The following is a 20,640-nucleotide window of genomic DNA, read 5'->3' on the forward strand; positions in this document are numbered from 1 at the left end:
AGTGAGCCCACTCCTAGATTCCTTTTATAACTATCACTTCACTGAATGCCAAAGAAATCTCAGTGTACTTGGCATGAAGGCTGCACTTCCTATATTTATGCTCCAACTAATGTATGCTCCATTTTAGTCCTTCCCAGCTTAAAATCATCCAAGGGAAGACGGCACAAAGTGCAAAACAATCCATGCAACTGTTTTACTAATACAAAATACTGATCACACACACTGCCTTTCCATCATCACCATTCCCGTGCATTTTCCATTTAAATCTACCCAAAATATTAACCCAGAAGGAACCACGGTCATTCCTGTATAGCAGACAGTCGTATCAGGCTTGTTGCTCCACCTCAAAACTTCCAGAAAATAAACCATTACTTTTTTTTAATTGTACTACCTTAACTTTGCTGGCAGAAGCATGTTTGATTCTTCATGACGGAAGAAAGTGAAACGCTCTCTCCAGGCAAGAATTCCTTATATCTGGCACGCTAACACTTCCATCCTTTTTAATTATTCCACAGGTGGTTGCCTTGGAAACTGCCAAGTAGCTCTTGGATTTGAGGGACCCGGCATGAGACAGTGAGGAGCCTTTGTAGCCACGGCATTCGCATCGTTGGCAGCAGCAGCAGCAGGACATGGAACACTCACAGAAAACCTGGAAGAGACGGTTAAAATTAACAGCAATTAATTACACTGCTCAGCTCTTCAAATAAAAAAATACAAGCAATGCCCATAGCCCCTGAATAGGGGATTAAAAAAAAAAAAAATCACATTATAGAGGCATCTGCTCCTGCAGCTCCCCAGCACAGCCCTGGATTTCACCTTCGGAGGACGGCACTGAAATGGAGATGCTGGCGGAGCTCACGAGCTCAGCCCTCAAGATCCAGCAAGATGAGATTTTTTTTTCCCCCCTCAGCTTCCAGAGAGACCTTCCTGAGTGCCTGGTCCAACTGCCTGAAATTCAGTGCTATTGTTTTGCTTTGAATAAAAATAGAGTAACTATAAATAGCTGCCATCGCGAATGCTGATTCACTGTATTCCGTATCATACAGCAAATTGCTCCCAACTTCACTCAGCCTGAAAAACTAGGCAAATTCTCTTTACTTAAAACACAGCTAGAAGCCCAGCAAAGCATCCAATTCTGCATTCGTGTTGCTGGTCTAAAAGTATGAAAGATTCTCCTTTTCCCTCTCCGATTTCTCATCATTCCAAAAGCTGAGAATTTGCACTTAAATACATAAATAAAACCACACCAAAGCAAAACCTTATTACACATTCTGTTGCTGGTCAAAACTATAAATTTCCATTTTTCAAAAAATCTTTTTTGTTTCCCCATTTTCACTTTTTAAACGAAAAAAAAAAAAAAAAAGGATGAACATAAGCCTTAAAAAAATAATTTTCATTAAAACTAGCCACGATGGAAATGGTCACTCCTGCACTCAGAGGCCTCCCTCTCTTTGCTGATATCATTAATATGTCCAAGCCAGTGATTTCTCAAGACCTCACTCATATGTAAGTGCTTGGATTTTTGGTATCACAAATTGCCTGGCAGCACCTCAAGAGTAAGAGGTGGATTTGCTTCCATCCTTCCATGATGAGACACCCAAAAGACACAAGAGCATGTTTGTGAATTCCAGAGCTGAGTTTTACTGCAACCAACTAGATTAAACATACATTTATTGCACAGAAAAAAATTACAGTGAAGTAAGAGAAATGAAACTGTTTCCTCATTGCTCACTTTGCCCTTCCAGGGCAGGTCCTTCTTTCTTTCTTGCCTTCTTCAGTAACATTCTTGATTAAAAATTAGAATCTGAAACCATTTTCTTTGTCACTGAATCCCAACCAAGGACAAAGCAAATCCTTGTCGGTTCCAGAGTTCTTCCTTTCTTGCTTCCCTTTCCACATCCCTTTCAGTCACCTAATTTTCCAATTTATGATCAAGGTTTCTGAAAAATGACGTGACAAAGCCAGGCATTTTCTTTCCCTTATTCCCAGCAGTTCCAGAAGTGAGACCTGTTTAATCTTCTCTGGATTCAATTCAGGATGAACACGAGTTTTGCCAATTCCCTCATCCCACCACCCCAGGGCACACTTGCCATCCACCTCCATACTCTGGGAGGGGAAATATGCCTCCTTTTCAGCCCATCAGGTCTGGTTTGTTAACCATCTTTTGTGGATTTTTCCCTGCAGAAGTGGCATTTTAAAACACTGTGGAAAATCCAGAGCATTATCTTTGTTCTCTTCTTGCTAATTACAGCCATAACCTCCTGCATGTCCTGCTAATGCAGGAGAAAACCTGGAGAAAACCTCAAGTTCCCTCAAGGGTCTCAGACAAACCAAGTTCCAAAGCCTCAAAATGACCCTTTTATCACAGATGGTTCTTTCCTCTGAGGAAAGGTGGATTTTTCATCCCTGCCTCAGGCATCTGAACACTACTCTCAAGCACATCCTCACTCTGCACTCATGATCCCATTTTGGTTTTTTTCTCACAAGGCAGAACTTTATCCACAGTGTTCACTCAGACCAAATCTGGTGCTTGACCAATTTCCCAGTGTTTGTTCTTTCAACCCACTGAGATGTTCTGAAAACCAAAGCATCCAGTTCTCAATGCCTGGCATTTTCATCTGCCTTATTCTCAGAGCAGTATCACCCTGAGACTAAGTCAAAAGTTGTGCTGCAAGTCTTCTTCTAACTTGACTTAAATCCTGTACCTTTCTAAAGGCAGGCCTCAGCAAGCTGATTTCTGAAGTCTTCACCTACAGGAGGTGACAAAACTACTGCATCTTTTCCCTATCCTCATCTCAGACTAGGTAAATAACTAAACAGTCTAAGAGAGCTCTTGCTAACTTTTTTTCCTTTTTTAATATATATTTTGGAAACCTCTATGCGAAGTATTTATTTAAATATGCTCATTTTAACACATATTCTGCAGACATTCTGTTTCTCTGAGTGGTCCCACCTGTGCAGTGGTTTATCTCTGCTCAAGCTTCTTAATCTCAGTTTAATCTCTGCCTGTCCAGCGACCTGACTGGATTCTTGGGCTCTTATACTCCCTCTCATCTTCATATAAAGGTTATGCCTGGGATCCATGGGATGAATTCAATTAAAGACTTGGATTTCTCTTGTTTTCTGTTACATTCATCCACCTCAGGTGCTGCACACACACCTGGAGCTCCACCAGCTGAGTTTCTGACCAACCCTTGGAAGAGAGGGATGTCACACTCTGCAATTCTTTCCCAGACTTGTGTGCAAGAGTGCTACTGACTCTTCAAAATACAAATAAAACCCTCTGTCTCAGCCTTCAGAGGACACAGATTTTTGTTCATTTCCAGCCTCCTAGGGCTGCCTCAAGGTTCACATTTTGCCTGTACCACCCCTGCTCTGGGACCCTGAATCACTGAGTGATGGAGGAGCTCTGCTCCCTCCTCCACAACGAGCATCATTAAACACTAAAAGCACTGTAAACTCCAGAGCTCTGTCTTATTAGTAAAATACATAAAACATGGGGCTTGTGAATAGTAAAACTAAAAGCAAGATGAATAGAAGACTTTTAACTAACTCCCCTGGTCTACTGTGCTTGCTTTTTTTTTTTTTCCAGACTTGTTCTCAATCCATTAACAACCTAATTTCACAAATCCCTATGCATCCCTGAAACAAGTCTTTCTTTCCCTGTTTGAACATTTCCAAAGACTGCTGTTTTCCCCTCCTCAGTCTCCATTCCTGTCAAAGGCTCCTTTCTGACCAGTCTCTAGCCCATCCCCTAAAAAGCTGTTTCCCAAAAATACCCTCAGATATTCTCAGATACTCCATCTCCCTCCTACCAGAGACTTGCACCTGATGGCAAACACAGCACAATAAGGAACTTTTCCCCCCACCGTGGTCAGAAGAGACACGAGAAATTTAAACACCAGTCATGACGAATCCCACACTGGAATTTTCAAAAAGGCACAAAAGGTCAGCTTGCCAAAATCTTCATTATCAAGATCCAAGTTCTTATTTCCCCTTCTCTGCCGAATTTCCTGTTTGGTTCATGTCAGGCACATTTTAGCCATGAATTCTTAGTGTCAAGTTCTTTGCTTTAACCACAGTGTAATGAATAGATGACCATAAGTTTAAGTTTTTGGTTTCTCTAGTTGTAATTTTTTTTTTTTTAATTCTTCAGAACTTCCTATGCGTAGAAGTGATACACAACCACAACCACCTTTTTTACCCAACCAGAAAATTGATGTTTCCATGATAACTGTACTTTTAGATCTGCAGAAGGCACCCAGACAGCTTAAACCAAGTACAAAACTCCATTTTTATTCAATGTTTCAAATATTATATACATAGTTTATATATATATATATATACACATATACAGGTAATAAGTCATAAATAGAATAGCAGATTGGAGCTGCACTGAGAGTGAGTCCCATTGCCCTCTTTGGAAAACTCCAGAGCCACTGCATTAAGATTCCAAAAGCAATTAATCATTTAAGATTCTGTCTTAAAAAAATCAAACCAAGAAACCTCGAACAACTTCTATTTCAGCACTGCTTACTAATCTCCTCTTCTAATAGACATTATTTTCCACCTGGAAAAAAGTTAAATGCTATTTTAGCAAAAAAGTGTCAATCTTGGATATCTTTTTTTTTTAAAAAATGTTTGTCAACAATTTTTTATGTTTTACTATTTAACACATAACAAGGAGAAAACAGGAGCAATCTTCATGGCTGGCAAGGATCCCATCTTTCACAAATAAAAGGCTCCGTGTTGTAAAGAAAATGATTTACTATTTGCTGTGATGGGTTTTTAAAGTTTACTTGCAAATGCTTGGTAAATAAAAAGGCACCTTTCTCCTTAATTATTTTGAAGTATGAACAACTAAAGCAGACCACAAAGCATTCTTTAAACTATTCCACCTCCAGTGAAGTTCAGCACAGCTTGGCTACTTTACAGCTTTAGCAGGGTAATACACATCTGCACAAGGAATGTTGAAACAAATATTTAAATAATAAAAAACAGAACAAAAACAAAAAAATGGGGAAAAAAAACCCCACCAAAAATAAACAAAAAAAAAAAACACAAAAAAACCCCCAACAACAAACCAGAAAAGGCACCCTTTACTGTCTTCAATAAAAACCTAAAGTAAGAATTTTAAATGAGAAATATGGGAATTTCCCCCATAAAAGCTACAGGTTGCAGAAAAATTTCAGCCAAGAAAGTTTTTCCATAGATTCAACTAAAAGATTTTACAAAATAGAGGTAAAAAGAATAATCAGGACACAAGGCACTGCCTGGGACAGGATTACTAAGGATCAGATGCCAACCAGAAATGTAAGTACAGAGGGAAGTAAAAGAGATAAGAAAGGTAAAGTTTGGAGGCTCAGTCAGTAGCAACAAGGACACCTGAAGAAGGGAATCACAGAATTATTTCGGTTGGAAAAAGACCTCCAAGTCCAACCATGAACCCAACACTGCCAAGATTCAGCAGTAGAACATCCTTGGGACAAGCTTGGCCAGGAAACTTTGAGAAGCTTCAATTAAGGCAGCCCAAAATCAGATGGTCATTTTAAAAGATGTTTCTGAGTTGTGAATATAAACTTGGTCAGATCTCAAGGGAAAGGGTCTCCACCTAACATCAGGCAACAGCTCTGATGATCTGGGCTGTCAGGAGCTCCTAAACAAAAACAGAAGGGGAAAGAAGATTCCTCTGCAAAACAAGGGGGTACAGCTGAGTTCATCAGTTCCCATGAATTAAAATGGGATCTGTACCAGCTAAAACTTGAGAAAGCGAACTCTTGCTGAAATAATCCACAATCAGATTATCCAAAACCAAACCCATCTCAACATGGAATACTTTTCAGTCTTAAACAGAAGGAAGTTTTGCCCTGTGCTACCAGAATATACATGGAATCAGGGTGCTGAACAGTGACTTTGTGCTTCAACCATTCAGCACCGTTGCTTGAACAATGCTGGAGTCTTTTGGCAAGAAAATACAGACCAATTTTATGTAACAACTTTCACTACAGTAAGAGTTCCTGGTAAACTGAAATGAAAACAACAAAAATTATTTTGACAGTACTAAAAAAACGATCAGTCAACACTTTCAGCAGTATCTGGAAAAAATCCTTTTCTATCTATGGAGAACAACATCAGTATGTGATGCTGCAGGAGATGGGTGTATTCTGAATTTCTAGTTCATAACTCCACAGTGACAAACTCCAGAGTTTTTTGTGGTGTTAGAGACATTCCCTTGCCCAGACTGCACAATCCTCTGCTGCTGGGGTTGACTTGTCCTTGGATCTTTTTTCTTTACAGCTTCAGCTCTTTCTTCCTCTATCTCAGAAAACCTCACCCTTCCTCAGACTACAAAGGAAGCACAATAAACTAATATAATGTTAGTGTGATGTCCATGTCAGATTTTTACAGATGCTCTCTTCTTATTACAAAGCACTATAAAGTATTAAAAGCATGAGAGCTGGCACAGAGATTTCTTTAGCAAACACTCTCCTAAGAGAAATAATCATTCAGTTGACAGAACAAAATTATTTAGTGTGATGGTCACCTGGTTTAGCACTAAATACGGTTCAACATCTGGTCTTAAGATAAATATCAACTTGTGTCTTTAAAGCAGAGTTTATTTTCTGAAAAAATCTTTACTAAAAATAGTTGTCACATACTGGGAATTTCCACATTCAACCTGTTAACACTCAGACTAATTTGCCTCATATAAGCCCTCCAGTAAATCCAAAGCCCTTTTCCCCTGTGTATTAGCTACCAATTACAACAACACAGATACTAAAAACTCAACAACAAAATAAATGTTAATATCTAGGTAACACTTGAACAGCTTTTGCTACATCAAGTAACTGTGGTTTTGTTTTTTTTTCATTCCAGCATTCTGATGCACACCTGGTTATGAAGTTTTGGTGTTTAACACCAGAAGGATGAACCCACAGACATTTCTGGCTGCAGAACAACACAAACCACCACTATTCATATCAGAAAAAAGCCAAGAAGCAACATCATTCCCACCAGGAAGAGGGCAAAAACCAACAGCTGAAAGCAACTCCATGGCTTTACCACCTGCAGCTGAAGCCACATTTACCCATTTCTCATCCCTGACTATTCATTTCCCTTCATGCAGCTGTGCCATGAACTAGATCTTGGTACTGACCCTGGAGAAATCTGATTTTGCTGCTTTTGTGGCTGGTTTTGCAGTGGGTTCACCCACAGCTGTAGGAGCACTGGGGGATGCTGACTGCTTCTTTCAGCAATTCTGCCCATTTATGCCAGCTTAAAATTCCCATAAAATGCAGAATTAGGCATATCCAAGTTAGAACTGTGAGAAAACACACACACCAAAAAAAAAAAAAAAAAAAAAAAAAAGAGAACCAAGCACAGACTGTTTGTCCCATAAAACAAATTACTAAGGGAGACGATGTTGAAAACCTCATTTCTAAGTAACTCCCAAATAAGCCAGCCTGCCCTTCTGAAAAGCATTTTCAGCAGATTCCTGCTAATTTTTCAATTTTTTTCAGTCAAACATAAGCTACTGAGCTGCAAACAGGGAGTAAGAGTTACACGTAATGACCTGCAACACCCTAAATGTCAGACTAAATTACCCAACAGCTCCTTCTGCCTCCCATCTCTGAAACACAGATATATTTTAGCTCCATCCCGAGCTGTGTCAGATCAGCAGGCTTTAACAGCCAGAAACACAAGAGTCAAATGTAATGATATCCCTGCTTGGAACAAGTCCAGGGGTTGAATCTGATTTTTCTTCACGTAGAAACAAGCAGCTCTTAGCATTTGATCTGGAATTCGTACCTCGTTAGGAGGGAAGCAGCAGAAGAGTCTCACCCGTTCCTGGTTCCAAGCTGGTGATGATGGAGAAGGAAAAGGAGAAGGAAAAGGAGAAAAATCTGTGCTGTGCTAGAGCTGGTCACCAACCCCATCAAAATCCTCAGCTGTGAGTGCAGGGAATGATAATTTTGCCTGCCCTGAGCAGACAGCTCCTGTGAATCAGGAATCTTCATGTTGAGAAGCTCTAAGGAGGAAGGTCAAATCAGAAACCTTGGCTTTCAGCATCGTTCTTCGTGCCTCAGAATGTTATGGGTGAAGGAAGATGCCTCCTCTCTGCCTCAGCAACTGTGTAGTATTTCATCCTTTGCAAATTAAGGAAAAAAAAAAAAACAACCTCTAAATTTACAAGACGTGTAGCACTTGGCAGGATTTCATAACTGCTGAGTGACTGAGATGAGCTCATTTAACACAATTTTGAAATAAATGTATTATTTTATATAGCTGAGCCTATACACTCTGCAAGGCAATGGGAGAGGGGAGGGATACAGAACATGGCCTGAAGAGTGTGGCCTCTTGCCAGTGCCCACACACATTTATCCTTCTCCTTTCCAGCCTCTGTCACATACACACACCTCCTGGAATAAAACTATCTGCTCAGGGCAAGTAGGAGCATTTTTCCAGTGCTGCCAACTTCTGCCAAAATCCTATTTTCACTTTAAAATAAAGATTATAGTCGTTTAACTACAAGATCCTTGACTTGCACAGCAACACCTGTCATAGAAGTAGAAATAAAACAGGGATTGGGGGGGAGCGGGGGGGGAGAATCAGGATTTTTTCCCGATCTCTCCTGCTTTCAGTGTGACCAGGAAAATGGAATTTGTCACCTCCATGGGCACTGGGGAAGAGTGGTCAGGATACACAGGATGGGAATCAAGTGCTGGGAAAGCCAAGCCCATCACTTCTCACACCTGATGCTTCTGACTTTACACACCTTAAAAACCAACTGTAAAGGAAGACACTGCACAGAAATATCTTCAGCAACACCAGGCTTTAAAGTCCTTTTACACTTTCTGCAAATTCACAGCCTCTGCTCAGATCTGCTCCTTTAAGTAGCTCAGGTGTGGGATTTAAGACAAGCTCCTCAGCTGAATGAGCTGCATGTCATGGTCAGCATAAAAATCCACTTCTAGAGATTCCTCATCCTGTAGTTTACATTAGTAAATAATATTAACCACGTTTCACCAAAAAAAAAACCCCAAAAAAAAGCAGTGTTGTTTCTCATTACCCAAAACAAACAAAAAAAAACCCCACAGCATTTTAGTCTTTCAGAAAATTAAAAACCTGAAATTATCAGCCACCAGTACATGTAAAAAACCACCCCACTGAAGAGATACCAGCAACCTAAGGATGACTGAGAAATAATTTCTTCTGCAGTTTAATTCCAACACTGACTGCCAGGCTGTCTAAGAGCAAGATTCAGCAAGCCAGGGGGACAAGTGGCAGCCTACTCATGTACCAGGCAAATTCAGCAAGGGCTGAGAAACAGGACAAATGAACCCATTTTCAGCTTGGACTGATCTGGTTATATCACCAACCCGAGCTAAAACCAGCTTGGGAATCAGAGCAGAGACACTGCTGCCGCTGAGTAAGCACAGAAAGGAGGCCAGAGGCATCAATCAAATTCAGGAGGGAACTGTGTAGGTAATAACCACATAAATATGTATGTTTAGAGATAAACTAAGAAAGGTTTGTTGGTTTGGTTTTTTTTTTTGGTAAACGGGCATGTTTTAAAAAATGCAAGAACATTCCTTCTCTTTTTTTTAAAAGCCAGGTCTGAGCTGTTCACTGTGGAAGGATCCCTGCTTGATCCATGCTGGCAACACTGGACAGCACTGGAATTCTGTCCCTGCACTACCGTGGTCATGGTCCAAGTAATGCAAAGGTCAGGAATGAACACACCCAAAACACAAAAGACACCCACTCTTGTGCATTAGAGAAATATTTACTTAATTAGTCATGAAGAAGTTAATTTGACCCTTGAATGACTGAAAATACCTTAAAATTGCATCAGTTTTCCCTTTGCTATAAAATAATTAAAAGCCTTAATCAGTTCCACAAGAGAACTCGTTCGTAACCACAACTAAGGCATGAGCACTGCAAGAGCTATTCATGGAAAAATAATTATATTGATTTAAATAAAACAATGAAATTATTGTTAGTAAGAGTAGCTGCAAGCTTGCAGGAATTTACTAGTTCAAGCAAAAAATTACCAGCATTTTTTAAAATTTCTAGAAAAATTCTATATAAAACCACTTGATTGGAAACAAATAATGTCCTTCTGGGAGCACCACAGAAAGCTATACTTAACTATTACATTAGTATTAAACTAACCCAGTTTTCCCTTATGCAAGTTGCCAAGAGAATGCTCTTTCTCTTCACCCTTTTCTGATTTCCAGAAAAAATGTCTTGCAAAACTGCTTCTGCTAGAATTATTGGAGTCTGAAGTATGACCAGTAATTTACAATCAGCAAAGGACATTACTTATCCCTAAAAATTTAGAGATAAAAATATTTTTAAATCGAAGTACAAAAATTTAAAAAAAAAATAAAAAAAAATCACAGTAGTCATGACAACCCCATTCCCTTTCCTTCTGCTCACCCATGTCATCAATATGATACCTAAAATAATCCACGGTAATTAAACTATCTGCAAGAGACATCGACTTGTGCAGAAAATAATTCCAGAAGAACTTATACCAAAAAGTGTTGTGGTTTAATGCCAGCCAGGAACTCAGCTCCACACAGCCCCTCTCTCCCAGCACAGGGGCATGGGGAGAACTGGGAAAAGTTAAAACCCGTGGGTTGAGATAAGAGCAGCTTAATAATTTAAATTAAGTCAAATATCATTATAATAATAGTATATAATATCATGAGAAGGGAGATATTAAAAAGAGAGAAAACAAGTGATGCACAAGTCACCAGTCACTGACCTGATGCCCAGCACATCCCAAAATACCACTGACTCCTCCTGGATACTATCCCTCAGTTTCTATACTGGGAATGATGTCCCATGGTATGGAATATCCCTTTGGCCAGTTCAGGGCCATTGTTCCAGTCCTGTCTTCATCACCAGAGCCTGGGAAATTGAAAATCCTTGACTTGGAATAAATAACGACTCCTGAGGAGCAACCAAAAACATCAGTGTGTTATCAATGCTATTCTCACACTGAATCCAAAACACAGCACTGCACCAGCTACTAGGGAAAATTAACTCTATCCCAGCCAAAAACAGAACAGACTTGTTAGTCTGACCTCAGTTCCTGGGAAAAATACAGAGAGGATTATACTGGGTGCTGCTGAGAGTCTTTTGAAGAATACATCTGCCAGGCACCATCAACACAAGGTTAATTAATTTGATATCCATCTATGATAAGGTGAACTGCCCAAGGGATGAAGGAGATGTAGTTTTTCTGGATTTTAGTATGGCTTTTGGCACTCCCAGCATAGTTCTGGACAAGCTGTCCCACTGTGGGATGAGCAAGCTCAAATGCTCTGGGTGATGAACTGGCTGAAGGGCTCAAAGAGGTTGCAGCTGCTGGGGAGTGTCACCAGCAGTGTTCCTCAGGGATCAGCCCTAAGGCTAGTCCTGATCAATGTATTTATCAATGGCCTGCATGCTTCAACCCTTTGGCAAGCCCTGAATTGCTCAGGCAGCTGGACTAGATGATCACTGTAGGTCCCTTCCAGATATATTCTATTCCATGCTAACACCTACACCTGGGTGTAAAACAAGCCCCAAGTGGGAAAGATCCCACCTAATCCTTTCAGCAGGGCACTTAGTGCCCACCTAAAGCTTCCAATAAAATCTCTAACTTCACCAATATGACTCATTGCTACTTTTCCTCCCATTATTTGAGCAGCAGGTGGCATGTCCAGAGATGGTGAAATCATTTGGGTACATCAGAGCACAGTCCTTTAATTAATTCTGCACCTCTTATTCAATCCATACAAGTATTTTAAGACTACAGTCAACTGCAGAGTCTGATTACAAGAACAGAATAAAACTCATCAGGACTATTTCTGGGATTTTAATGACAGAGTGGCCAAGGTAGCACCATGGTGTCTATTATGTATCTACACTTGACAGACTAATTTTATTCTAACCCAGCACATTCCCCTCCAACCGCTTGACTCAATTCTTACAACTCAAGAAACATTCTAAATCAAACGTGTTAAAAAAAAGAAGTGCAATGTTAATAATTTCTGATTGTGCCTTCAAAAGCGTATTTTGGCATATATTGTCTTCATTTTGGGAGACAAAAGACCTGGATTCTACAGATTTCCACAAAAAAAAAAAAAATAGCACACCTGTAATAAACCCTTATTTCTTACAAGGAACAGCAATCAAATCACAGAATATTGGTATTTATATCACTTGTCCACACCAAGTACCAGCTGTCCAGGTAGGTGAAGGAGGTCTACTTAAACCACATGAGCTTTCATTCTGATTCACTTCACTAAATCCAGTCTCTCCATGAGAAAAAGAGGAATCCCACCCTAAACTTCCACTGACTGTAAAGCCCAGAGTGACCTGCTCAGATCAGCCACTCCCTGACACTGCTGCTCCTCCAGTCTGGAGGGACTCATCTCATCTCATCTAGTTTCCTAGGTAGTTTCAAGGCAATGCTCCTGTCCAAAAAATTAAACACTTGGCAAAAGGAAAGACTTGTACTTCTGCTATCAAAAATTATATACTCAAGCCCAGAATATTAATTAAAGACACAGTGACCTCGTGGTCATCAGCCAAGGAAATGACGCCGAGGACAAAGACATTCTGCCCTCCTGGTCTGACCACAACCTCCCTCTGTTGACAAGATGGTATTTCCTTCTGTATGAGAAATGAACCATCACATCTGATTTTATTTCCTGAAACTGCTGAGTTTTTAATACCTAGAGAGGATACAACAGATAGACAAGAACCTTAGAATGAAGGAAACAGAAATTAAATGCAGGTAGAGAAGCAAAATTTCTCTCCTTCACAATATAGAGTAGCTCCCCTCACCTGATCTTTTAATCAGTCAGTGATCTGTGTCTTATAATTAGACAATATTGCTACCCACATAGCACAAAGTGCAAGATTGAAATACTAATACTACTTTACTCAGTATTTGGTTGAAAAACCAAAACAGAACAAAAAAAAAAGGAAAAGAAACCCAGCAAACTCAATGTTTTCTCTAAAAACAAAAATAATAATCAACTCCTAAGTTTTCTAACCAAAAAAGGAAATTACCTTTTACTGAGTATTGGCCACACTGACATCCAGGAAAGCTCCTGGGCTGTTTTAACATGCACCTCACTGACACAGACCGGGTGTCAGCAAGTGGTTTGATTCTTCAAGCAAGCACTGTCAGGTCTGATCACTGCACTCCCTCCCAAACTTACCCGTTTGTAATTCCTGTTACTGATTCAACTCTATTCCAAAGAAAAAAATAACACCCTGAACAATACCAAGAATAACATCCTTCCTTTCCTGTTTGGATACATTTATGTCAGTCATCTTCCTCTTCCAAAGAATTTCAAGGTATCTTCTGAAACATGGAGCTGTAATTCCATTGGAACTTCTCAGTCCTGTGGTTAAAGCAAGCTGAGCAAGCTTCACCCTTAGGGGTGATAACAGAGAAAAAATGGAGTTGGGAAGCTCTCTCTGGATATCAATTTGCACTGTTTCTGCTGGAAAAAAAAAAAAAAAACACTTGACCAGCTCTTATGCACTGAGCAGATCCCAGACAGCATTTGTACACAGGAATTTATTTATTTATTTCTATTCTATTCACTTAATACAGGGTGCACACTTTCCTTCATTCTTCTCTGTTCTGCCACTCTCTGTTTCGATTCAAACTTGAAGAATATGTTATCAAATAACATCAAATACTGTTATCAAATTCAACAAGCTGACTAAAGCAAATGAAGGGAACAACCGAAGGCCCTGGAAATTGTGTCTGGAGAAACTGACTGCCAAATGGCCACGGACACACTCTGTACTTTTCCACTGTTTGGTTAAAAGCTGTTAAGACAGGTCACATGGAGAGATGGAAAAGCCTTATTTAATCCCATGTTGGTTCAATTACCTTTCATCTTCAATATGCCAACTCCACTGGGCTGCAGCATCTATTTCCCGTAAGACAGTTAAAAAAAAAAAAAAAAAAAAAAAGAGTAAAACCACTCCTCTGTCACCCTCCTGCACCCTGCATCTCCACCAAAACTGCACAATAGATGGATTTGGGCAAAGCCTCTGAACGTGAACTCCTCTGCTCCAGCTCCCAGAACTATTTACATGACAATACAGACACGAAAGACACAGAAATTGCTTTCCTGTTTAAACAAATCCTTCAGGTCAAAACAAAAGATTATGTTCCAACATTGACAACTACACAATGTACAGTGCTTTGTCATTCCCGAAATCACCCAGTACCCCCAATACTGCTGCCACCTGTGGCACTTAAAAACAGAAAATCCACTTAGAAACTAAAACCATTTTTAGTTTAAAAAAATAAAAGTCCAAAAGGTGGAAACAAAAAAGATTTTAATGCAAAGCAGGAGGGAAAAAAGTATAAAATATTGACTACAGCAAAATGAAGACACACTTACTACTGGAAAACAGTTGATATAATCCTTTGATTGTTTGTTATGATGGTAGAATCAATTTAGAATTTTTGCTTTATCCTTAGAATTTTCAAAAAGCCAAATGCAGATCATTTCTTGAAAATTTTGTTAGTTATGCAAAACTGGTTTCTTACTCTTAGACTTCTACTAGCAGAAATCGGCAATAATTAGAAAGAAATTACAATAAATCATGCTACAGTAACAGGATCTGATTCTGTCCATCTTTACCATGCAGAAGATGCCAATCCTGGCAATACAGTGTTTCAAACAGAGTTTTCCACCACTACTAAGGCACTTCTACACCAAGGGAAACAAGCACCAAACCAGACAATTCACTGGAAAAGCAGCATAAAAATCCTGAAGAGTTGTGGTGACTAGGAAAACCTTCCCCTTTAGCTGGGTTTTTTTGAGGTTTTTTTTTTGGTCTTCTGATTAGAGCAAAATAGATGCTTCATGCTTGGTATATTGTGGAAAAAAAACTTACAACTTGAGAGAAGCACTGCAGTTCTGGCAACCAGCTGAGAAAAGCTGATCTATAGCAACCCTCTATTTCAGCACGTCTGAACTTTCTCAGTCCCTGCCTCTGTTCAGCAATTCCTTTCCCTCACCTCACATCATCCACCTGGGAAGCCGAAGGCAGCTAAAAGCTGCTCCATCCCTGATCTGCTCCATGTAACATCTCATAGGGCTGAAAAACTCCATCATACCGGAGCCTAAACGCTGCAGAAATTAAGATTTCACGTGTGAGTACACTCCTAGTGGTAAATGCACACAGGATCCTCATGTGCTACGCTACAAATACCAACAGTCACAGTAGTGGTGCCATCTGCACTGCTCCTTTTGAAGGCACTTTTGAAGTGCCTGCCCCTGCTGTAACCTCCTGCCTCCCTCCATCCTGCCCTGCTCCTGCTTCCAAGCGTGCCCCAGCTGTCCATCCCTCAGTCTCACAGCTCAGTTTATGAGGATTTAATTTGGTATTACTCACAGAACAAGAAATCAGTATTGATTTGTTTTCACTGCTCTCAAAATCTGGATGATTATCTTAATGCACCGCCTTGAATGACTTCCAGAGGACTGGCTTTTAGTCAGAGGTTAAAAATCTCTGTTGTAAAACAAAAACTTGATCAAATTGATGCATGTAATTGAATATAACTTACAAAGCATTTGATTTAAAGGGTCTGAATAATCAAAAATCTGCTTTGCTACAACACTGCAAATATTCCATGCTACTATAATTACTCAGTGTTAACACCCTGACAGTACCATCAACTATTCCCTAGTATGAACAAGAAATGTACTTCAATATTTATTCATCCTGAGATCAACTTCTCTTATTCCTGTAATGTAGTGTAGCTCCTCTAGTGCTAAAATCTAGTGAAACAGCATTTCACCCAGCTTTTGGGGAAAAAAGCCCCAAAAAAACCAGCAAAACCCCCCTAATAAAATCCAACCCTTACTTTTAACATTCAGTGTTGCAGCCTCATTCTCATTCTCCTCATTAAATTAAAAAGGATCTTCATCTTTCCTCTGGGTAGCAATATGAGGTCTCATCTTCCCCTTCCATGCTCAGAATTTTCCAAAATCCAAATTAGATCATTCACAAAACCAGTGCAGAGCTCTAATGACATTATACAGTTTGTGCTCATACATCAATCACTGTTTAGAGTATTCCAGGCTATTTTTAGGATGAGTGATTAAAAGGTCTTTTTAAAAAACATAAAGACAGACTGAGAAGCCTCAGTCATTAAAACTTCTGTAGTAAATAAAAAAAATAACTTTGCTTTGCTGAGTCAGGTCCTACTCCAGACTTCTAGAAATTTCTGCAAAATACACAAAATCTCTGCAGGGTCAGAAAATAAAATGATGCCCTGACAAACCTTGACAATTTAGCCAAAATGATGAAGAATTAATTGACCCAGGAGGCTGAAGCTCAAGATCTGCAGAGTGCCCAGTCTTGTGCAGAGCCAGAACAGATACTTGACTCAAGATTGTTTGCATCCAGGCTGGATCCTTGTTTCCCAACAACTGAGGGCCTCATACAGAACACCACGTTTTTTCAGATGGTAGAGACTGATTCCATAATAAATAATGATAAAGTCAACTGAAGTGATGGGAATACAAATGGATGGACAGGAACTGTAGCCTGCAGGAAAAATAAAGTGCAGGACTTGCTGCAAAGATGAAAGAAATGTGTGAAAAATTAAACTGTGTTAGACACAGACACTGAAGGGAAAGTGAACCAGCGTGTTCCCACACAGAAATTTTGACAAAGCAACTGTGCCACAGCTCCAGACCACGTGTCTGATCAAAGGGAGATTCAGTGGTTTGCTTTTTAGTCTGACGAAATGGAACTACAGAAACAAGTTTCAATATTGAGGAAAATGTCTCCCAGTGATAGCTTATGAAGCCAGAGATGTAAAATCACATTAATTCCAAAAATAGTATTTCTCACAAAGATAAGAGTTCAATCTTGACCATCTACCACAGCAAAATAACTAGTACATTTCCAAAAGTGACTTAGAACTGACTTGTGCTTTTTGTAGCCTCAGGGGCTATTACTTTGGAGGAGTGAAATGATGCATTTTCACTTTTACACATCACAGGGACTATTACCAAAGTAACAACAAGACTCATACACTGAAAGCCTGCAGGATTCTATTCTATACAACAGCAACGCACCACACTTACTAATAATCTCTTAGTTTCTCTTTCTCTCCATCTGGTGTTATTTCTGTGCATCCTTCAGTAACTTCAAATTTGAAACCATTTTTCATTCTCTCATGTCATTTTATTTGAAGCATATGCTTCAGTTATCATCTTTGTCTGCATGTGTGATATCAATAATGATTCTATACAGAGAGTCAGATTCCGAAGTCTTTATTAGGTAACAGCTTGCCTCAGCAACATGGGCAGTCTACAAACTATTTAAATCAATTAGACTAATTTCCATATTACTCAACCTGACACAGACACTGTACATCAGAATCTAAATAAACACATATAGACAAGTAAAAGAAGAGCTATTTGCAAACACTCTGAAAGACCACGAAATTAAATTATTTAAGATTAAATGAAGATTACAGCCAGCACCGCATCAAATCCCAGCCACTGATCCACCTCACCCAGTGTCCTGACCAGCAGGAAACACCACAAACATTTCACAGAAAGGTGCAAGGAATTCCTGCAACACAAATCTGTAAAGTAAATGGTAAAAAAAAGGGATCACTTCTACCTAAATGTCACCTATTTCTTGCGGACAAACGCCCTCGAGAATCCGTGTTCTGCTTCACCGACAAATCATCCCTGGGAGATTTCCTCACCTCAACCTCATTACACTCCGGTTTTGCCCACCTCACAACCCCCTCTTTTAATATTTAGTAAAATAAACTATCTTAATTAACACATTACTATATGGCACCCATTCAAGACAAAATTTTCCAGTACCAAAGCAGTTAATAGGAAAAGGTAAACAATTAGTTCCTTAATATCACGGTCTGTGTGTCCTCCTAGTGATAACTATCTGAAACTGCACTGATCCGCTCCTGTCCTCGCTTTAACTCTTCATTTCCTTCATTTCGCTTTGATTTTGGGAAATTACAGCTGTCAAGCCACATACTGCTCACTGTTACTCATCCAAATAAAGCCCCCACAAAGTCTGCACTAGGTATTCACTGGGGATAAAATCAAGATGCAAAGATAACTAGTAACTACTGCACAGCAGATGTAAAACCAATAAAACAATTTAATGTTTCAGAAGAACACACAAAGTGCAAAGTACTTCAAGGTTTAGGTTTTTAAGCTACATAGAAAACTAAGTGACTCCAACACCGCTTTCAGCTATGTCTATGTGCTAGTTTCACCCAAAGATAAAACTTCAAAAATGTGAATAAACACAAATTTTCCTCCAATGTGATCATTACTGAAGAGTCATGAACTTCAATTTCATTCCTACAGCGCAGCTGGATTACAGCTCTGCAGGATAAGAGCTTTAGGTCACTTTATCTGAACCCTTTTCTATCACAGGTTATTGCATTTCTTCCAAAACAGAAAAAAGAAGAACTTTATCTGAATTTTTTTTCCACCTGTCAGGTGACCATGCACTCACCTGAGAACTGAACAAAAAAAATTAAAGATATACTCCCAGATTATTTCAGATAAATGACAACACCAACCTACAGAAAAATGCAAAAATCATCAAGGGCTCTAACAGACTGAACTGAAAGTTCACCTGGACCTCAAGCCAGTACAACTTTTTGGGATAACCTGCAATTCCTTTCACAACACTGCATTCTCCCCAGGACCAAGGATAAAAGAAAATAAACACCAGAAGATGAGAACGTTGGTGCCACAGCTACAAGTTTAAAACCCAGACAATGAGAGATAAAAAAATGTTAATATAAACAGAAGAGTGAACACGGGCACACTGAGAGAGTTTAAACCCCTGGTTCTTCCTACAGGAGAGACAAAAGCCACAAAGCTGAATTTTAGGAATCTTACTGCTACATAGGCAGAAGAGGTTTGAGACATATAAGGGTTATGACAGACAGGCTATTGACAAATGCTAATTACTGATAAAATTACCATGGAAATTCACAGGAATGTTGCCAACTTTAGGTTGACAGGCAGGGTGTCTTTCTGGAAACAGTTTATAGCTGTTATAAAACAGCATGATGACTGGCTAAAACCACAGTATTGTTTAAAGTGCTTGTAAATTTAAAAACTATTTGTATTTAAGAATTTCCCTTTGTTATTACTTCTGTCAAGTCTGTCAAGTTTCAGTATACTGTGCATGGTCATCAAACGAAATAACCTGATCTGAGTGCATTACTAACCCCAGAAATTCACATTTATCTTCAACCTTCAAACTGACACATGGTGTTCAAACACTCATTTTCACAGCAGAACGTCTGAATTTTCATATACTGCAACACTTAGATCATTTATAAATCAAAGCACTCCTTTAAAGGTGTTCTAGCTAGTCTTTACTCAGCTAGGTTAGTTATTAGCCTTAAGTAGTATTTAAGCTAATTATTATGAAGAAAAAAATCCCCACAAAATAGAAAAAATATTCAACTCAAATATATCATCCAGGAATTTTTTGATTATACTGTTGTTTTTTAAAAATACATACACTTTTGAATTATTTCAGTTCATCTAATCTGGTTAATAAAAAATTTAAAAACCAGGCATAACTCTATTAAAACTACTTTAACATTCTAATTTTTCCTTCAGACACACTTTTCATCTTTCCTGGATCCCACACATGCTGACCTGCCATAGTTTATTTAATTTATATTGCTCTGTGAGTACCATATTCCACTTCAAAGAATGCATTTTGGTTGGAATCATCTCTTTCACATTATAAATGTCATACAATCCAAAACTGTGTTCTATGGGATGAGTAATAAAGCTTGGCTGCCTGTTTCCTCTATCACACACACATATATATGCTTGGGATTTTTTTATTATTGCCAAATCCTTCATGTCTTACAGAAATTTGATGGCTACTTCCATCTCCTGAGCAACAAGAAGCAGGACAAGAAGAAACTGCTGCAAGTTTCACCAGAGGAGGTTTACATTGGATATTATGGAAAATTTCTCCACCAAAAGGGTTGTTAAGGATTAGAACAGGCTGACCAGAATAGTGGCCATCATGCAGGGATTTAAAGGAGGTGAAGATGTGGCATTTGGGAAGGAGTTTTTTGCCAGTGCTGAGGGATTGGTTGGGTTTCATGATCTTAGAGGTCTTTTCCAAGCCTAATGATTCCATGATTCCCAAACATACAAGTTTAGAAGCCATCGACAGCATGAGAACTTGGCATTAAAAACCATAAAATTATTTAATTTCAACAGGTTCTGCAAGTAACTAATTGCTTTCTACACACTTTGAAACTCAACAGGAAAAGAGGAACACGGAGCAATTTTGCTGATGCTGGTTCTACCTCATTATTTCAAACCTGACTGCATCACTTGTCAATGGATGACTCACAGTTTGCTAAAGCCTGACACTATCAATACTTTCTTGGTGTCAGACTACGTGTTTAAGTTGTTTCCATGTTCCCACTGCCTGCCTTGGCTTTTGTGAACCTAATTTCTCCGTGGTTCCTTCTCCGGTAAATCCTGTGCCCCCTGCAGCATCACCCTCCATTCCAAGGGATCACTGTCCTTGGAATGGCAGAACACACAAGCTCTG

The 20,640-nt window shown here is 39.3% G+C and overlaps 1 long non-coding RNA gene across 5 annotated transcripts in view; it reads right to left on the bottom strand.

Annotated features, from left to right (window-relative positions):
• Positions 1 to 20,640, bottom strand: part of LOC106856868 (uncharacterized) — a 113,767-nt gene that overhangs the window by 78,138 nt on the left and 14,989 nt on the right. For all 5 annotated transcript variants that reach the window (XR_015804108.1, XR_015804110.1, XR_015804112.1 and 2 more), the window contains exon 2: positions 392 to 649. This is a non-coding gene — a long non-coding RNA (uncharacterized LOC106856868). The remainder of the gene's footprint in view (positions 1 to 391; positions 650 to 20,640) is intronic.

This window comes from Sturnus vulgaris, chromosome 5 (assembly GCF_052056855.1).
Source record: "Sturnus vulgaris isolate bStuVul1 chromosome 5, bStuVul1.hap1, whole genome shotgun sequence".
NCBI lineage: Eukaryota > Metazoa > Chordata > Aves > Passeriformes > Sturnidae > Sturnus > Sturnus vulgaris.